The sequence below is a fragment of the Lygodium microphyllum genome, chromosome 21 (assembly GCF_053477565.2).
Source record: "Lygodium microphyllum isolate KBCC chromosome 21, Lygodium_microphyllum_v1.1.10, whole genome shotgun sequence".
NCBI classification, from domain to species: Eukaryota; Viridiplantae; Streptophyta; class Polypodiopsida; order Schizaeales; family Lygodiaceae; genus Lygodium; species Lygodium microphyllum.
This window is the reverse complement of record NC_141155.1, coordinates 58,195,925-58,217,939: the sequence shown is the minus strand read 5'-3', so window position 1 is coordinate 58,217,939 and position 22,015 is coordinate 58,195,925.

The following is a 22,015-nucleotide window of genomic DNA, read 5'->3' as shown; positions in this document are numbered from 1 at the left end:
GAAATCTATGGTATTGGTGTCTAGAAAGGAAGATTTTTTCATTGGAATCATCCACAATGTCCTTCTCCCCCTTACAACACTCTATAATGGTTTTCATGAAAAAATATTCCTTGAGCCTTATAAATTTCTAAAAATCATTAAACAAAAGGAATCCCTTTCCAAAAATGGGAAAGGAGGGAAGATTTTCTAGAGTGAGGGACTCAAGATCCACTAGCATGCCTTTTTGCTCCTCCTCTTCCATAAGATTTTCCTCTTTGAAGTTTACTATGTCAAGTTCCCTTGAGCCCCCTCCTAAATGGGAAATACCTCATTCATACCCATGTTAGCCTCCTCAACATCTTAGATTCTCTTATAAGTGGCAATTGGTGAAGCTTAGTTAGTCTAGTGGCTCTTTTTGTTAGGCCAAGAACCATGAAAACTCAAGTTAGAATTCATAAAGATCACACTTCTCTTTATGAAATGGATACTTCAATGCTAATTTTGCAATCTTCAAGAAGTTGATGGAGCTTTTTCTTTACAATAACCTTTTAATTGTTTTTCCTTCCTTGAAATGGGTTGTATATAAGTCTTGGGATCTAATGATTTTTTAAATCTCCACCATCTCCTTGGAGCTCCGGGACTCATCATATGAGTACAACATATTGGACAATATGACCTACTTTGTGTTGAATGGTGCATTACTCATTTTCCTAGCATTGCCAAAGTATCAACTCCTCCCAGTTTTGTAAAGGAAGAAAAACAACATCTCTACTAGGGATTCATCCTACATTGATAACTTCTCCTCCAACACAAATGTCCTCTACAATCTCTTGATCTTTTGGACCAACTCATATCTCTTCTCCAATGTCTAGATCTTTTAAGGATTCTACATTAGCAAGATCTTTGGTTTTGTTCTCTTATATGACCTCCATTTACAGTAAAATGAGGGAAACAGTACAAGAATTAGGGGAATGATAAGAAATAGAATCACAAAAATAACTTGATCCTACAATGCAAAGGAGGAAATTTTCCAACATTAGATTTCCTCCCTATGCATCATAGGGTTTGGGTCAAAAGAAGGTTGTTTTGAATAGCTTCATTGAGGCCAATCAACTGTCACAAGTCCTTGTACTTACATTTCTAAGTCTTGCTTGAGAGCCTTTATGCCCACTGCTTGCTTGGAAAAAGGCACCATATTTATGAAATACCCTCTCTATATACATCTTCCCGAAAGAAAAAATTAAGAACTTGGAAAACAAACTCTAAGAACTTTTGAAGCACCACTAGACTAATCTTCATGGGCTTCCTATGGATCAGGATAGGAGCACTTATTTTAAAGGCCATTGATATTGAGAATTATTTCTAATCCATTGCAACCATATATCATATACAACCATCAAGGTATTATATGTTGGAATACCTTGAGGGTAGGCAAGGCACACCCCAATGCCCTATTTTTTAGTGCTAAATTGGAGTTTAACCCCTATGCTTGTTCTTAGTAGTGATGAGTTACTATTGAGAATCAACTGCCTTAGACAAGCATGAAATAAGCACCCCATACACTTCATATTACCCTCCCAAGTTTTTTTTGTAAGGATACATCAAGAGCACACCTTTGAGTTCTTGGACCCTTTTTAATCTAGTAGAGCTTGGAGTTTTTGACAATGCTTATGTCGGGGGCTTTTGAATAGAGAGTATTACCTACTTGTTGGGATGAATAGAGAGTGTTACCTAACTATTGGGATGAATAGGGTACATGCACCTTCCTTAATCCAGTCTAACCACTTCATGTTAGGTTAGACATAAGTTGCACAAAATGATTTTTTTTTGACTCGGACCTGATGGTGTTCCTTTGCATTTTCTTAGCTATTTTAACAAATTCATCATGGAGATGTTAAATTGTAAGTGTGAATTTGGTTTTGCTATCGAAAGTGTTTGCAATATTCTAGAATGGTCTTATTAAATTTACCAATAGGTATTCTAAAAGGGAGTTGCACTAAAGGAGAAGCATTTTCCAACTTAAAAATGATAAATAAATATATCTTTTTATCCTTCAAGTCCATAACTATCTAGACACCTCCTCCTATGGATGGAGAATCAATGCAAATTCCTAGAGGTCCTTGGAGGAAAAATACATGCTTGAAAACAAGAGAATGTAAGTGATCCACCTTCTTGCTTTCACATAAGGAAATTTTCTTTGTCATTTCTAACAATATCCATGCTCTCATTTTTGTAGTTCATAGAAGATAGCTACATGGATGAGTATGCCTAGCTTGTAATAACAAAGGTAATAATGCTTCTTATTCAAAGGCATGCAATCCTACATGCATACTTGAATTTTCTAAAAGTTAAGAAACAAACTGTAGCCAAGAAACCAAATGGGGATAAGAACCAATTGTACTAAGAGATCTAAGATAGAAAACTCCCCCAATAAAGGTAGAGGCAAGAGGACCAAGGGAGAAAGGGAGGTGCAAATGTGAATACAAGTAAAAAGAAGAGAAGAGCTCTAAGGATAGAAGATAAGGGTTAAGAGAGGAAAAAGCAAGTAGAAAACTCTAAAGAGGGAAGCCCCAATGCAAAGCCCAAGGAACACTCCAAAGAAGATTCCTTAAAAGGAGACACAAGCCCAAGTATCCCTTAGAAGGATTCCTAGGAGGGCACCAAGCAAGGAGGTAGAGGCTAGTATATCTCCTAAAATGACCCCAACAAGAGATATTTGAGGAAATTGATATAGAATATGTCCTTTATATACTAAAAACTTTTATATAGCAAAATTCAGTACAATCTCATTTATTTTGGACATTTTACTCATTTGTTCTCTCAAAGATCCTTGTGACTTGTGAGTTTAGTTATGAGAATCTTATATATTTTTCTATTCTACAAGGCAAGTATATACCTTTGATAATTTCAAAGGTCCTAATGAATATTGCAAGTAATGAGAATTTTCTCTCTCTCATAATATAGGAAGTCTTTTTCAAGAAACTCACCACATTTATAAGTTTTGAGTTTAGTCATGTAGAACTTGAAGTGACCCATTCTAAGGCCCAATTAGCAATGAAACTAATTTTAAGTAAGCTTATATGTGAATTTAATTATCCATATGTTAGGCAATGCCTAAATCATCAATATAGATGATCCTCAAAAATGGAAAGAGTGTTTGAGAAAGTTATGTATTTTGCTCTATGTAAAGAAACACACACACACACACACACACTCTCTCTCTCTCTCTCTCTCTCTCTCTCTCTCTCTCTCTCTCTCTCTCTCTCTCTCTCTCTCTCTCTCTCTCTCTCTCTCTCTCTCTCTCTCTCTCTCTCTCTCTCTCAAATTATCTTATTTTCATGAAATATAGTCCTTGGCCATAAAGGGAAGGACTAACAAGGTTGCAAATTCCTTTACGATTACATTAGAGGACACAAATGACATTTTTACTTGGGATTGGGTTGAAACTCCACAACCAAAAGACATATCTTCTTGATCAAGAGGAATATCTAAGACTTTGGATGTGATCTAAAGGTAGGCAATTATTTGGGCATAATATGGTTTTGGGTTTCTAACTATTCAATGACACTCTTGAACCTTTTCCTCAACAACTCACTCATATTTATTATGAGAGTGTATTCATGTGTATATGATAGTTTCAATGGATTGTGTGATTTTTATTCAAATGTATTGTATACTTGCAAGACTTGAGAAGAAATTTCGAGACTGTTCAATCTCCAAGTACATTACACCTACCACTTGCAAGACATAAATTGCATAATCTTGTCCCTTCTCTCTATATATATGCATATGTGTGTGTGTTTGTCTCTCTTTTTCTCCGTCTTCTTGCTTAAATTTATGCGCATGCACTTATACACACGCTTAAATGGGTATATGAGAAACAAGAGGACTTAGAATAGGCTACAAATTTTGTCCCCGTGTGCATGTAACATGACTTCTGTAATTCCTTCCCTTGAAGTGCAATGTTTGGTTTCTTAATCAATGCTAAATGTTTTTATATAACCCCCCCAAAAAAAATAAAAATAAAAATCACATTTAGGATCCTATTAATCTCTTAAAAGATCTTAACCTGTAATGCATATGAAAACTAAGAGAAGATTGTCACCATCATATCAACCTACTCATAGAAATGGAGATCCATATTCGCTTTGTAATTCACATGTAATAGTCCAAAGTATATCAAACATATGGGAATAATATATATGTAGATCTATAAGTAGACAATAGAAATTTGTATAGCTAACCACATTAGTCATAGTAATTTGTCAAGAAGAGGACTAGGGAGGAGAGAGAAGAGTGCATAAGAGAGAGAAAAGAGGAGAGAGAAAGATTGATGAGGAGAGAAAAATACTAGAAAGATAGGAGAGAGGTGAGAGAAGCCATGAAAGCTGAGAGAAGAAGGTGAGATGAAGAGACTATAATTTTGTATTAAATGAATGGTGAAAAAAATACAAGTCTCTACATCTTTTATACCAATGATAGTGTGACATGGTATTATTTAATCACACTCACTAAAATGATGCCTCTTCTTAGTTTCTTACATTCCATCCTTGCCTTGAGGTTTTTTCCCAAAAAACAAAATTGGGAAGTTATTACAATGGCTACCAATAGTCTACTTTGTAGTTGTACAAATGATATGAAATGGATGTGAAAAATGAAATCTTTGACTGCCATGAAGACACATCTAAAAGCCTATGCAATGTATAGCATCCAGATGTCTTCAAGAAAGAGTTTGAGCTAGTAAATCTTCATGCAAATGTACCTACAGTCACAATAGATAACTTGTTGTAATAATAGGCCTTGCTAGACAAAAACTATCTAGTCTTCAAAGAGTACTCCAAACAAGGGTGACACACATCAATATGAAGCTCTCAAAGAGTAATTTTGCCTTATATAAGTGATATTTTATTGAAAATAATATAGAATAAAATCTAGTCTAAAACAAACTACTGTTTAGGTCTGTCTGTAATACATCTGGCCCATCTAGAACTATGCTTCAGCATTAAAGCATCCCGAAGATAAGGAAACTCATCCACAATAGATTTAGGCCTCCAAGAAGCTTCTTCAAGTGGTAATCCTCTCTAGTTAATCAAGTATTCAATGATGGACTTGGAGTAAAGCTTCTTCTCATGCTATCCTACGATCTCCTCAAGGATATACTATATGAGACCTTCTTCATCAATGGGAGGTAGCTCTTCCACTATATCAACTTGGGTGCCAAAGAATGATTTGAGCTAATTGATATGAAACACATTGTGGATCTTAGTAAAAGAGGAAAGTTCCAATCTAGATACCAAGTCCCCTTTGTGCTTTAGAATTCTATATGGCCCCTAAAACCTATGGGCAAGCTTATTACTAGAGCCATCTTTCAAAGTGGAGTAGTGACACTTGGGCACTTTCAGAACTATCACGAATCATGTGATGGGGGGACTTGCTCGATCTGTTGCATTAAACACACCCCATATACACAAGAGGAAGCTCACTCAAGAATATAAGAAGAGAGATGGAGGCCAAACATTTTCTTGCTGGTCTTTTCTTCTTCTTTCTCACATAATACAATGTACCCAAAGTATAGATAAGATACAATATAAAAGAAAATGGCCTATTAAGTCAAACAATACATAATTGACTATACAAATTGACTAGTGCTATAACTATGCTAGCTATAGGTAGGTGCATCAAACTAAATATAATAAGTGATAAGTCACTGGCCATGTAAGGATTATAATGACCAGTGATGTCCTAAGTGTAGATGTGCAGACCAATCTAATTGGGCAATCCATCATCAATGTCCACATGTATTAAGCTTGCTATCTCAACACTCACCCTCAAGCTCAATTGTATCTCTGCAACTCCAAGTAGGCTTTGAAAATTTTGAAGCTCCTCTATACTCAATGCCACCCAATGCCTTAGTGAAAATGTTAGTTATCTGATCCTATGTGCTAAGGTATACTAAGTCATTAATTTAGAGTTTTGAATTCAGAAATGTAGGATAATTTGCATGACATCGCAATGTATTGAATAAATTCTCTCTAATTGCGTATAAACAAAGAGCATAAAGAAATCAATGTTTTTTAAATTTTTTAAAGGAAGGGTCATTAGAAAAATCCACAATAAATTTAGTAAATCATAGGAAGCAAAAAATTGCATTAAGAATATATCTTTAGCTATAGGAAGACTGAAAATTGCATCAATAATATTTATTTAGTATTCCAAATTCATAAATATAGAGAATTATTTTCTTAATATTTATAAATCACATAAACATAAATAAATATATTTTATTGGTATTTATAAATCATATAAAACAAATTAAGATAATTAAAGTAAGTATTTAAAATTATTAATTAGAAGTATCCTCATTCGAGAAAAATCCACCATTATCAATTAAGTCAAAATTACTAAATTATGTACCTAGTTCATTAGAAATTATCAAATCGAGTACATAACTATTAGAACCTAGGATATTCGAACCAATTCATTTGTCCAACATAACAAACTAAAACACGAGTCCTAGGTCATGAAGTGACCAAAGGGATGATATAATTTTGAGACCTTAGTTTACTCAGACCCAAAATTCAGGTCCACTCTTGTGGGAACGGCTAAGACCTTCCATTGCAAAGTTGGCTCGAGAGAGTCTAGGCAGCAAACCTCGTATTTTTGGAAGAGTACTGAGGGGCATCACCTAGAAAATCATCTTAATGGACTACTAAATCGTGTTGTTGAGATTGTCTTAGAATGGGCATGTCACACGTAGTATCAGAGCCAAATGGAATTAATATATATGAAGATTTATTTATAACCTTGTTTAAGGAAACATTTGATGTAAAAATCATTCGCCCTCTAATTGTCGATGCAATCTCTTTTAAAGTAATGAAGATTGACAAATTCTTGGTATTCCGAGCAATGTTTACCTTAATGATGCATTTCCTTGACTTTGATTGGCGGGATCACTTCTCATGAGAATCTTAAAGCGTATCTATAACTCTTCGCCACTATATTGAGAGCGTCAGTGCCTTGAAAAAAACCTTAAAAGAATCAAGTGGATGGAAGACCTTAAGTTGGTCAAGCTATTCATCTTCGAAGAATCATGTCTAAATCCTATTCTCAACATAGGCAAAGAATGGGTTTGCAAGAATTGTTATCTTTATGATGAAGTGCTTCATATTCTCCCAGTTGAGCATGTTGCCATTATAGGGCGTTCATGCTGCCACAAGTATTGTAAAGACCGTTTTCCAAATCTTTTCCAAAAATACAAAGTCCTAAATATATTTGATGAGCTTGCAACCTGTAAAATTATTGGTGTATCTGAATTTCATAATTAGAATTGTTGTAATCCAAAAATCTCTCTAGCTTGATTCTGATTATTTACTTGATATATAATAAAGAAATCTGGTTAGCCCTATTGCGAGGCGTGAATAATAAAAAAGTCTCAAATTTTTGTAAGATTATGTATTTCGTACTAAACTTATGCTATAAATTTAAAATTCATGGATTTAGTATTGAAAACCTTAAAGAGAGGCAAACATTGTAAACCTACAAGATGTGTAACTAATCTTGCAAATGTTAATCAAACCAGGGTATTACACCTTCCATGCCTATGCTTACCTCAATAGAAATGCAAGAGAAGAAATTCCTTCTCAAGCAAATCAAACTACTCGAGTTTGATGGAAAAGGAAAGGACAATGAGTTTGAAGTAGAAATTTGGATCGAATCTATGGAGGATTACTTTGTTGATGGTAGACACTACCCCTCCAAATCAAGCAATGATAGCTAAACTAAAGTAGACATGCGAAGTTTGACTTTGGTGGAAGTAATGGTGCAAGGACCAAGGGGTTGTGGAAGCAATCATTACTTGGGAAAAACTGAAGGAAGGTGTATGTGGGCGATACCTCCCATTGGCATACTACGCACTAAAAATGAATGATTTATTTAGCTTGAAGCAATTTGGATTGAGTTTGGAAGTCTACTATTCTAGATTTGTGTCCCTTCTAAAGTATGCCCTATCCATGAATATCACCCAACATGTGTCAAAGTTTTGTCATGGGGGTTAAACCCTCCATTGGATACTTGTCTCAAAGCAATGCACCCATCTGACTTACAAGACACATTAATTCAAGTCAGATAGATTATCCAATAACTTCAATCAACATCCAAGAGTGGCAGATTTTGGGGACAAACTTCTCCATACAAAGGGCTATGAGGATATGTCAAGAGGATCCAAGGACAATACTAGATCGGTCAAAGGAAGAAGGCTAAGATAAGTGCAGTTAGAAACTTCGTACTTGCAGTTATCAACAAGAGGTACCAAGATGTTTCCATTGCAACGAAGCCGACCACTTCAAAAGGTAATGCTCAAAGTTAGGCCAATTTCATGGCCAAAATTGAACAACTTCAACCACAAAAGGGAAAGTAATTGGAGTAACCTTCAAAGTGAGGAATAAAGGAATAGACAATGATGAAGATCCCACTTTAGAAGTGGATGTAGAAAGAGCAATGGTACATGCTACTCTCAACAAGAAGAAACCTAATCACTAGTTCTCAGTGATCCAGACTCTTATAGCCTATCAAGACAAAACCTTTAAGATTTTGATTGTTTGTGGAAGCACCCACTCATTTATCTCACCAAAATGTGCAAAAAGGCTAGGAATAAACATTGAACATGCATCTAAATTATTAGTAGAATTGGCCGATGAGAAAGAGGAAATTTTTTATCAACAGAATAGAAGAGTGGAATTTAACATAGGAGGCAATCTTTCCAACATGGGGTTTAGAGTCATGAATTTAGGAGCTTACGAGTTCTTTCTAGGAATGGATTGGCTAACCACCAATGATGCTCATATTCATTGCAAGAAGGGCCAAACCATGTTCTTGGATCAAAAAGGAGAGTTAGTAACCACCCAAGGTGAAGCTAGAAATCCTAGATTCCAACTAGCAAAAGCTTCTTAGTGGATAATGAAGGAACTAAGAAAATGATTACTTATCTACCTAATCAAACTTAATAAGGTTGAGCAAGGAAAGGAAGCTTATGAAGAACCATCTTGGTTAAGGGAATATGTAGATGTGTTCCTTGAGTGAAGAGCTAACATAATGTCCTCCACCAAGAGAAGTTGATCATGAGATTAAGCTAGCAGTAGGAGCTACGCCTATAGCAAAGTGACCCTATCGTATGTCCATTCTAAAAGCCATTGAGTTAAAAGAATAACTCAAGCAACTTTTGGACCAAGGATACATTAGATTAAGTAATTCACCACAGAGAGTCTCGATGTTGTTCTAAAAGAAGGACACAACCCTTCGCCTTTGCATTGACTATCATGGGTTAAACCAGGTGTCATGATTAAGAACATATATCCAATCCCAAGGATAGATGAATTACTTGACCATTTTCAAGGTGCAAATATATTCTCAAAGATTGATCTAAGATCAGGTTATTATTGGATAAGGATCAAAGAAGAAGACATTCCAAAAACTACATTTAACACAAGGTATGGCCATTATAAATTCATTGTGATGTCTTTTCGATTAACCAATGCACTTGTAACCTTTAACAAGTTGATGCAAGACATCATTCGGCCCTATCTTGATGACTTTGTTATTGTCTTCTTTGATGATATCTTGACCTACTCAAAGAGGGATGAAGATCATGAATCACAACTTCGAGTTGTTCTTGAAATAATGAGGATGCACAAGCTTTATACCAAGAAGAAGAAATGTGCCTTCTTTAAGAGGCAGATTGAGTACCTTCAATTTATAGTCTCCAAAAAAGGGATTGCGATATACCCTACAAAGGTTAAAGATGTACAAGAATGGGCACCCCTAATGACAATTAAGGAAGTTTGAAGTTTTCTGAGCTTGACAGGATGGTACAAGTTTTTTATCAAGGACTATCCCTTGATTGTTGCACCCTTGATTGATTTACTCAAGAAGCAAACTACCACAGTATGGACTCCCATTAAACAGTCTAGCTTTGAGAATCTTAAACAAAGTCTAATCATAGCTCCTATTCTAAAACTACTTGGCTTGAACCAAGAATTTAAAGTTGTCACTGATGCAAGATCTCTTGCCTTACGCTATGTGATCATGCAAGAAGGCCATCCAATAGCCTATTCTTCTAAGAAGCTGAAGATTTGTGAGAAGAACTATGCTACCCATGATCTGGAGCTACTTATTGCAATTTATGCTCTCAAATTATGGAGACGCTATTTGCTTAGCACCAAGTTTACCTTAGTCATCAACCATAAAAGTCTCGAATGGATCATTATTTAACTAGACTTGAACATGAGGCAATGATGATGGATTGAAGTCTTGCAAAAGTATGACTTCGAGATCAAGTACACGACAATAAGAAAAATGCAGTTGTAGATGCCCTAAGCTATAAAGCATTTCTCAACACCCTTATCTCAGAAGAACACTCCAAGGCAACATCTCTAATAATAATCAATTCAATCATAGAAATGGCAAAGGAGGAACTAGGTAGGGACCCAAGGTATCAACAAATGATAAAAGAAGTCCTATTCAAAGAGATAAACCCTAAGTTCAAGTTCAAGTATTTGAACTTCTCTATAGAAGGAGGACTTTCCTATAAGAGGAGGCTGTGCGTCCCAAGAAGTCAAGACCTCAAAAAGAAAATACTTTAGAAAGCCCATAATTTTCCTTTCTCAGGACATTCGGGCTATGCAAAGACTCTCAATGTTATAAGAAGAAGCTTTCATTGGGAAAAGCTCAAAGGAGATGTACTTAAATATGTCACTGAATGCGTGGCTACGAACGGGTAAAGGCTGAACATGTTAAGATTCCAAGAAAGCTCCAACCACTTGACATCACACAAGTGAAGTGGAAATTTATCGGCATGGATTTTGTAGTTGGATTACCCTGTGTCCAAGGAGGATGAAATTCAATCTTAGTGATTGTGAATATGCTAACTAAGATTGCTCACCTTATGCCAATTAAAACCAACTATAAGGCTTCAAACATTGCAAGGATCTTTGTGAAGGAAATATTTAGGCTACATGAATTGCCTAAAAGAATCATCAATGCTTGTGATTCTCTTTTCACTTCTCATTTTTGAAAGAGTTTATTTGAGGCAATTGGTACCCAACTTTGTTTTAGTTCCACCTATCATCCTTAAACTGAACGAGTCAACCAAATCATCGAAGACATACTCATAGCTTACTACTGTAGGGAATCTAGGTAGTAGATACAATACCTACCTTTGGTGGAGTTTGCTTACAATGCATCCTATCATCAAAGGATCTAGATGACCCCATTCTGAGCTTTTTATGGACAAGAATGCCTAACTCCACTAAATTTTTTTGACGCTATCCTAAAAGTAGAAGCTTCCAAGAAGATGTTGGAATAGATGGATGAACAAGTTAAGGCTATTAGACAAATATCTAGGCCACCAAGGATATGCTAATCTAAAAAGACAAGAAAGGATCCTCAAGGAAGGGGACATGTTCTTTATTTTTGCTCGTTCTACGAAGAGTTCTTTATTCTTAGGAAAATTCAAGAAGCTAAGCCCAAGATATTGTGGACCATACAAAATTCTCAAATATCTAGGACTCAATGCGTATAAGCTACAACTTCCTGAACACTTGAAAGTTCACACATACATTTCATATTAGCCTTCTAAAAGGTTATGTACCCAATCTTGACCATATTCTTGATTATCAACAAAAGTTGTAATGCAAAGCCAATGAGTCCTTGAGCTTCAAACTGATAGAATACTTGATGTAAAAGAACACACCCTCCGAGCCAGAACCCTTAGAGAATCTCATCAAGTGGAAAGGTGTCCTAAAGAGGATGCCACTTGGATGGATGAAGATACCTTGTCCAAGCAACATCCTTAGTTTCTTCCATGATGAGGGACTAGAATCCACCAAAATCTTGAAGATGATTTAGAAAGATCTTCATGAGAAAAGCCCTATACCTGTAATAACAACTACTTTCCAATGACTGTTTTACCTTGCCCTTGTAATCATTACATTGTCTTAAACTTCAATGTTGTATGTAGTAAGATTAGCACAAGATAAGCATGATGGGTCCTAACCTACAAGTCCTACAATCCAACTTATCCTCTAACTATGTGATGAGGACATCTTGATTCCTCTAAGGGAAAGAGGATGTAATATCCTGAGTAAGGCCTCACCATTCAATACACCCATGTGTGGAGGGGGACTTAGAGGAAAATTAATAAGGCTTACAAGCCTTAGATTGAGAGTCCTTGAATGAATTGGCCGATGAAACTGACAATTGTTGTCCCTCCTCAAAATCAAGGTACGTTGAAAGCATCTCAAATTGATCACCGCTTAACTGGTTCTCGAAATCATCACATCATTCACAATTGGGCATCACTTAATCAGCCTCAAGGGCATCACTCTAAGAGGAGGGAAATTTTGTAAAGATATATGAGAGGAAATGTAGGTAAGAGCCTCTATACAAGCAAGCGGTCCTTAGTATGGAGGCCAATAGACTAGCTCGAGTGTTATGAAGCATAAGGATGGTGTTTTTGCCTGGCAGTTACTACGAGATAGAGAGAGAGAGAGAGAGAGAGAGAGAGAGAGAGAGAGAGGTGAAAAAGAGGAGAAGAGAAGAGGTGGAGAAGAAGAAAAGAGATGAAGAGGAGAGATGGAGAAGTAGGGAAGAGAAGGAGAAAAACAAGAGAATAGGAAGAAAAAAGAGGATAAGGGAGGAGAAGAGAAGGGAGGACGAGGTAGATGAAGGGAAGAGGAGAATAGAGATGAAGAGAGTGAAAGAAGGGGAGAGTGAGTGAGAAGAAGAATAACAAGAGGAGGTCATCGTCAACCACTGTGAAAGAGAGCACCACTCCAGCTTGCGGAAGACTCATCAACCCTTCGTGCCTCTAGTACCCATGGAACTGCCCCTTCTCCTCTCTACGAAGTCTCTATCTCGCAAGGAACCCACTTAATTGTTTGGAGTCTTGATCAAGGCCATTGTTTAAAGCTAGCACACATGGACTCCCTACTCCCAATGGCTCTGAAGAGACGGTACTCTATGTAGTAGTGGGGAGCATGGGAGTTATGAATACGATCACGAACAAAGACAACACGTGGTCGCATGCAACACAAAACTAGATTCTTTCGTAGATTAATGATCATCAATAGGAATGTAAATAAAAGAGTTTCAATATCCAATGAAGAAGCTATGGATTAATAAAAATGGGAATCCAACAAAAAGAAATGTTAGAATAAGTAGGGGTTATTAATTTAGAGTTTTAAATTCTAAAAGGTAGGATAAATTACATGACATCACAATGCATTGAATAAATTCTCTCTAAGTGCATATAAACAAAGAGTATCAAGAAATCAATTTTATTTAATTCTTATTTAGGGAGAATCATTGGAAAAATTAACAACAAATTTAGTAAGAATTAGGAAGCAAGAAATTGCATCAATAATATATATTTATTTATAGGAAAAGTGAAAATTTCATCAAGAATATTTCTTTAGCATTTCAAATGTATAAATATAGAGAATTATTTTCTTAGTATTTATAAATCATATAAATATAGAGAAATAGTTTTTTTGGAATTATAAATCATAGGAAGTAGATTAAGATAATTAAAATAAGTGATTAAAATTATTGAATAGAAGTAACCTCTTTAGAGAAAAATTCACAAGTATTAATTAAGTTGAAATTATTAAATTGCATAAATAGTTCATTAGAAATTATTGAATCAAGTATGCAACTATTAGAACCTAGGATTTTCGAACCAATTTGCTTTGCCAACATGATGACAAAGTGAAACATGAGTCCTAGGTCATGAAGTAACCAAAAGTATGATATAATTCTTTTTTGAGAAAAATAAAAGTTTAAAAATTTCTAGGAAAATACTTGCCTCGTTAACTCACATAGCTTCCAAGGTAAAAATCATGATTCTAAGTTCCAACTTAGTTTTCACAAATTAGAACAAATTTTTAACCATTTTCCAACATATAGAAGTTTAAAAAAATAGTTAAGACTTGTAATAAGATCAAGTGATCAACCTTTAACAAGGGTTACAAGCAAGTTTGGAAAAAAGACTAATGATAACCAAGGAAAGATCCAATAAAGGAAGACTAATTGGAATTTAGATCTCCAAAAAGGGCTTAAAAAAGAAAACTCCAAAGAAAAACTAGGAGAAACCCAAGGAGCTCGTTATATGACCAAGTTGGAAAGAATTGCTGCTAAGTTAAGATCTTACCCCAATTGCCTCCCTATTTGTGTAGAGATATTGCTTGAGGATGAATTCCTTGTGCTAGTAACTCTGCATACAAGTTTAGCTTAACGCACTTAGGAATTTGATTGAATTAAATTAAAAATCCTAATGTACTAAGTTTGCAACATGATAAAAAGGAAAAGTGCACTAGATCTCCCCCAAGGCTAGCTACGCATCCCTTTTCTAAGGGGGATTAGCTTTACTGCCTTGGAGAGATCAAACTATCAACCCTGATGGCAAGATATTTCTCTGTAAGAGGGATCCTTGTATAGGAGGAATTGAGGGTGCCATGGAGCCTAGTAAACTCTTAGACTCCTAAGAATCGTCTTAACCCCTACATCACTCAAGATGGACTTCCTAAGGACCCCGATACTAGTTAGGGATGGAAAAACTTGGAAAAATAAAGGCCTTTGAGCCATTCTTCCATATGGGTGAAAGGTGGATTCTCATATAAGATTCTTTATTAAATAAAGAAGTTGTCTTCCAAATGTTTTTTTTCATTATTTATGTATTGTGACTTAAATTACGTGGACAAACATTGTGAGTAAAGGGACTAATTAAGGAAGTTGATTTTATGCGTACAACATAAATGTGTTAGGAAAATTAGAAAACTAAAAAAACCCTCGAGGAAAGAAAGAGGGTGAGATTCCCAATGGATCCATCCTATTGATGTGGGTGGTCTCGATGAGTAGAGAGTTTTCCTTAAGACATTAGATTTAGGAAATGGTTGAATACATGATTTTCTAGTATAGATCTTGATCAAATGCCATTTTAGGGGAACAAAGTCGAGACTATATCCTACGGATAGAGGGATTGACATGTATTTCTCCCCCTCGTTTCTCACTCACTATGAACCAAATGTGGCTTTGATCTACTTTGGCTTGAGTTGACTTGCAAATGCAATGGCTCAAATATCAATGCTAGTTAATCCAAATAGGAGACCTTAGTTTACTTAGAACCCAAAATTCAAGTTGAGTCTCGAGGAAATGGCCAAGACCTTTCATTGTGAATTGGACTCAAGAAAGGCTAGGTAGCAAACATTGTGTTATTCGAAAGAGTACCAAGTAGCATTGCCTAGAAAATAATCTCGACGGACCACTAAATCATGCCACTAAGATTGTCTCAGAGAGAAAGTGTGTCACATTTGTACTATAGAAGCATCCATAAATGTAATGTAGTTCTTAGATATATCTTATGAATCATATTTGAACTTAGGTTGCATGGAGTTTCAAGCTTGTTCACTTAGGTGTGAACAAATCATCCAAACCATCAACTATTTCTAGGCTTGAGAAAAAATATTATTGTATATGTACTCTCCATCTTGGCATCAGTACCTTTTGTAAGCCTCTAATGCATTGAAACTTATGTGATATGTAAGAGTCTTTTAGATATTTATGATGTTATTTGGTCTTATAGATGGTTATGATTTCATAGCATGTAAGCTAGCTTGTCACATTACCAAATCCAATCCCAGATTAAGTAATGCTATTGTGGGTCACTAAGCTATCTAATGATATTAGGCTATAAAAATCACTACTAATAATCTAATACTATAAGGCTATGAAACGACACCAATACATCAACAATTTGGTTGTTTCCTCTCTTAAACATGGAAATATCATCTTTTGTGATTGCTTTAGCTATGCCATGATCCACGCTTGTTTCCTGATCTTTTGTGCTTTAGTGTCATGGCCCCTTCTTAGTCTATTGTTGATTAGTCTTCCTATTATCATCAATCATGCGATGTGATGGCAACAGTAATATTCCATCAAATTAGGGGTGGTTCTAGTATGGTTCTTGGCATGGCAAGAAGAAAGACAATAGGCTACAAGATACCAAATTATCTACCTCATAAACTTTTAGCTTTGGTTTTCTCTTCCTTCTTCTGCCTCTTCTTTCTTTTAATTTCTTGAGATGACTATATCAGTGTGATCACAAGTTCTGGCTAACAAGTGATAAGTCTACATCCTTAGCGTAGGGCTTGCCTACAATAGTAAATATTATTGCTAATGTGAAAAATACTAAAAATATAAAAATATGCAATATACAAGACATGCTACTATTTTTAATGGCTTTTTAAAAATAATTTCTTTAGCGAAAAATTTTCAACCCCAATAATAATCAAATGCTAAAGCCTACCTTGTAGCCCAATAATAGCAATCACTACACTGCTTACTAAAACTACAGTGCATGTAGAGATCAAAGGCTTAAGGAAGGAGGAAGCACAATGGGTGATGAGAGACAACCATAGCCATTAAATGTAGCTTGCTATCATCTCAGTTGAGGGCCATTATTGCATTTGATAAGCACATGTGTGCTTGGGGTATCTATCACCCACTCTTGGGAAAGTAACGTCTCAGCTTGTCGTAGAGCATGTTAGCATTGAGGATTTCCTATTAGACTTAAATTTAGAAGGATGTTATATTGTGAGGAAAACTTGTAAAAAGTACTGTACATTTTCAAAATTGTATGTCCAAAATCCTTGACTTACATACGTAATAAGAGACAAATGGGATTTGTGGATGTTTTGCAATAATATCTCTCCCCGAACTCTATTGTCACCTCCTTTTCTTCTCTAACTTATAACCAACTCCTCTAGATGTGCCTACTCACCTTCAAAGCCACCATTACCTTCTTCAATTAAAGAATCATATCCACAAGCATGGTGGTATTTTGCATTATCATATGCAATTCTAGTGGTAGAATGAAGGTTGTTGTGATTTGGAGGGAGCGAGTGATTGTATTCATCTTCTTTGTTGTACCAGCTCAAGTTGATGATTGATGGTTAAATGAGTCTGTCTATAATGCTTCAACATATTGGTTAACCTAAGGAAGCTAAATCATGTTAGAATTTTAAGGACAACACCCACATTTTAAATTTGATGGCCTCTACTAAAACCTCAATTTCTTTATGAAGAAATAAAAATGATACATAACTATTATTATCCAAAGCATATCCCTATTTTGAAGGAAATTTTCATTTATACCAATGTTGGGAAAGATAAACCCCCCTTTAAAGGGTAATGAAACCTTAAATTTTGAGCCTTGAATCTCAGCTCACACCTCATTGAAAAGGTAGAAGTTGATAATGGTCTAACCCATATTGGTGATAGAGACACTGGCCATAAAAGAAGAAGAAGAAGAAGAAGAAGAAGGACAACTTGAATGGAAGTGGGATTCTCATTATTAGACAATTAATGTTCCACTATTAACCTATTGTTTATTGCTTATGAATACATTAAGAAAGGGGGAAGAAAGACCCACCTAACTTCTATGTGCAGCTGCTACTAAGAATTGGGAGAGAAGAGTATATATATCACATGCCCCCCATGATACACACATGCCAATTGACTTGTGTAAGTCACCATAGTTGCAATTGATGACTTACATGTGTCCTACTAATATCAATTTATAACACCCCATAAAAAAGGGGAATTCCCAATAGTGGATGAAGCACCCCCAAACTTTGTCAACTACATCTAACCCCACCTACGTGGCAATCATATGGACATTAAATCTGTAATCATCATACACCCTTTCTCTCTCCTCTCAAGGTGAAGTCGACCTCATCCTCCCATGTTTATACAACTAGTCACCCTACCGACCCAAACTGGTGCATGGCTATGGTTCTAAAAGTCCATTTTAGCCACGTCATTTTGTGTCAGCTCTTACACTCTTCTTATAGTAAATATGTGGGGGATGTTGTACATGTGTCATGTACGTTTGCAAGTAGGTGTGGGATTTCTCTAAATTATAATGTTCTATAGATTGCCCATATGAAAATTAGCACTTAGAGAATGCTTTTAATTTTTGACTACCACGTAGGTGTTAAATACTTTTAGGCAATCACCATTAATATGTCAAACTAGAATGAATTTATTATTAAAACATATACAATTACATTCCAAGCCAAGGCTCCACTAATGATGCGTAGATGGTTTCAATAGAGCTCCCGTCTTAATCAACAAGTGTCCTTTTTTGTTTTGTAAACAAAATAACCAAGGATAATGTCTCACTTCAATTTCAAGTATCAAAGAATTACTTGCAAATAAATCATATTTATAGTGCAATCAAGTGCATCACTTTCCATGCATGTCATATTTGAGAAGGACTTTCAATAGAGCTCCCACCTTAATCAACAAGTGTCCTTTTTTGTTTTGTAAACAAAATAACTAAGGATATTAGATAATGTCTCACTTCAATCTCAAGTATCAAAGAATTACTTGCAAATAAATCATATTTATAATGCAATCAAGTGCATCACTTTCCATGCATGTCATATTTGAGAAGGACTTGCTACCATCCCTTGTGTGTTACACATCCCAAGGTTTGTTTTAAAAGGACTAAGCATGAAAAAATGAATTGGTAATCATCCTAATTACTTTAGACTTAGAATAATTCCATTCCTTGATGAGAGCCACAATTTTTTGGCCTATTAGAAACATTATTACAAATCAATTTCCTAAGATCGATGTGTGTACTAAATGATACATTCTTAGCATGTTAGTCGCGATATTTTCACAACCTTTAAAGAATGTATAAGTATGAAGGATTCTTCATATGATTAATTTGGCACATGATAAGTGTCAAAAAGTCATAATATCTAAGTCAAAGAGAATAAAATACATTTGACACTTCCAATTTGTAGGTTGTACCTAAATGAACATATTTGACTAGTTTTAAGAATTCAAGAAGATCTTGAAACTCTTCAAGTTCTCTCTTGAATCAATTTTGAACTAGCTTGTTATTCTAGAAGGAGAATATTTGATGGGATGATGCATATGCTATTCTTTTTTGCCATTTGATAGGAGTGATACATTATTATAATGCCAAGGTTTAAAGGACTAGGCCAAATACATGTTTTTTAAAGGGCAAAAATTAGTATGAGCATGTGATCTACTTGAAGGCCATTTTAGTTGTATGATATTCAAGTTCTTAATATCATTATGGATGTGTTGTTCCTTAATTACCACGCAATTGTGCATAATGTTGTTTTGCGATAAACTGGAAAGCTAAGATAGAAAGAAATCAAATGTGTCCATGTATTCCTATATGTAATTTGATGCCAATGCTTTGAAGCTTGCATTTTCATGTAGAAGAATGCAAAGGCTCGCATTCAACACAACTTCAGAGATGGAAAGTTGAGCGGCCACTATAAGAAAATTAGAACATGTTGCTTTTTTATCTATGCGGTATTAAACCATAGAGGAGGTCCTTGAAAGGGTACTTCATTACTATAGTTTTACTTAATAGCATATTGAGAGAAGTGGAACATGGATAGAGGTACTCAAGTTAATCAATTAAGGGGAATTTTACTTAGATTGAGTAAACATACTTCAAAAATGCTAAAAGGATAATGAATTTGGAAAGTGTTATGGAAGAATAATGACAAGCTCACCATAGCTTATGCTTCAATTTTAAAACATGACACCAAAGAAATATTATAACTTGGTTGTTGGCCACTTATGATTGCACAAAGATTAGGAAACCATATTTCTTTTAGGGAACCTAAATGACTATCTCACTTTGTTAATAGAAAGTAAGAAGCATATAGGGTGGGTGCGTAAGGAAGGCTAAAGGGTTTCAATAAATCTAGTGCTCTTGTCACATAATCTTGTCCTTAGAATTTTATGATGTAACGTGTGATTATATAGAGCAATAGTAGGACTTCTTGCTTGTTGAAGTAGCAATATTACATAAATATTATATGTATTCTAGTTGTATCTCAACAACTAGTTTATTTATCATGGTTATCAGTATATGGATAACGACATTCTAGGCTAATGATTAATGACATTATAAGAATATATATCACTTCTTTCAAAATTTCGACTCTTAAAAAGTAAATTTTCAAAAGTGTCATAGAATGTTAGAAGTAGAGAGTGAACTAGGCAAGAGAATCTTTCAACTAATAAACTAATAGTGAGATTTTAACATCATCCCCCCTCCTAATGACTTGGCACACTCATGATTGTATTTTCCTTGTTCAACATATTTGTGTCCCTTTTTATTATGTTTGTTTGCAATAACTTTACCAAGAAGTCACATCAACTATGGACTAATAGGTTTTCCTTGATTCAATTTGTATAAGCTAAAAGTGTGATATGCAAATGGTAGGCTTTAGGTAGTTCCAAATCAAAAGGGAAAAAAGGGAGCTGTTACCCATTTATGGTACATGAAAGCAAAAAATAGAAAAGTGAAGCTGCACTATAATTGAAGAGTACTAGTTAAAGAAATGAAGCTAAGAAAGATAAACTCAAGATACTAGATTTAGTATTTAAATGACTAAAGTAGGTATCAAAAAAATGACACACACTTTGGAAATTATTATAAGCTCCACAATTGTAAAAACATAAAAGTTTTTCTAACATACCTAAGTGGCACATAATGTGAATAAAATATAACATCTAAGAGCTAGGCTCTATCAAGTGCACATTGCAATATCTCATGGGGATATGCACAAAGGCTTAGTCCAAGAGCTAGACATTGTAATTGGTAAACCATTAGGAAAAGGGTTTGAAACTTGGAAGCCTAAAAAGAAACCCTATGTATTTAAGGTTCAAAAATGAAATCCAATCATTCTTGTGAGAAACTTAGGTGGAGCTATATCTCTCCATCTTATTGGTACAAGTACTCCATTGCTTGAGCTATGTATGTATGCACATATGTACACACACATACTCTGTGTGTGTGTGTGTGTGTGTGTGTGTGTGTGTGTGTGTGTGTGTGTGTGTGTGTGTGTGTGTGTGTGTGTGTGTGTGTGTGTGTGTGTGTGTGTGTGTGTGTGTGTGTGTGTGTGTGTGTGTGTGTGTGTGTGTGTGTGTGTGTGTGTGTGTGTGTGTGTGTGTGTGTGTGTGTGTGTGCGCGCGCGCGCCTTTTCTTCTCGATCCTAACAATAAATCATTGGTAAGATACCTAAAATAGGCATCTCCTCTTTTATCTTGAGTTGACTTCTCCCTCTTTTATTCTCTTCTTGAATATAGAAGGCTGATAATTAGCTAAAGTTTTTGGATTGGGAGGAGCTTCAACAATGTGTGCATTTCATAAGACTCATGGAGCATCTTCTAATAGTGGACTACAATGTTGGAGATGGAGGCCACTATGAGTTTTCTCGTTTGCTCTTGATTTCAATCTTTGTGCATCTTGCATTCTTAGTTGGGAGTGGAATAAGCAAGGAGAGAGTGGGAAGTAGAGGAACCTAAGTAAAGGTAAGTTATCCAATGATAGTATAGAAGCTCTTGAAATAGGAATAGATTTGCTAAACCCACTTTGTTGAGCTTGGATGTTTCAATATTTTGGTTCCGTTCTTGGGAAATGATGAAACTCTACAATCTTTAGGCAATTTACAATCCCTACCATTTTGGAGGAATAGGGCTGATGTGATTGCTAGTGTTGCATTGAGTATTGTACTCTCCTTTGTACTAAGCACAGTATCTCAAAGCCTACCATCACAACTAGTTTAGGATCACTTAGTGGTTTGATCAATTAAAAGAGGGTTTCAATGATTTAGAGAACAAACAAATTTAAACAATAATTCTACACACATAGTGAGTAGGATTTAGGATCATTATGTCATATTGTTTTTGTTATATTAGAATCAAAAAGTTGCATAATCCACTTCCTTGCATTTGGAAATGGTTGTCTTCAAGAATATAGTTGTATTTGTTAGAATATCAAGCTCCCATTACTCTTCAGTCAGTCTATCTTTATGTGTGTGACTGACATTAGTTGGATACAACTATACATGTGTGTGACATTCAATAAGTCAGTGTAGTCAGTGACTTAACCACAGTTAGTCTTGGTTAGTCATACCTATGT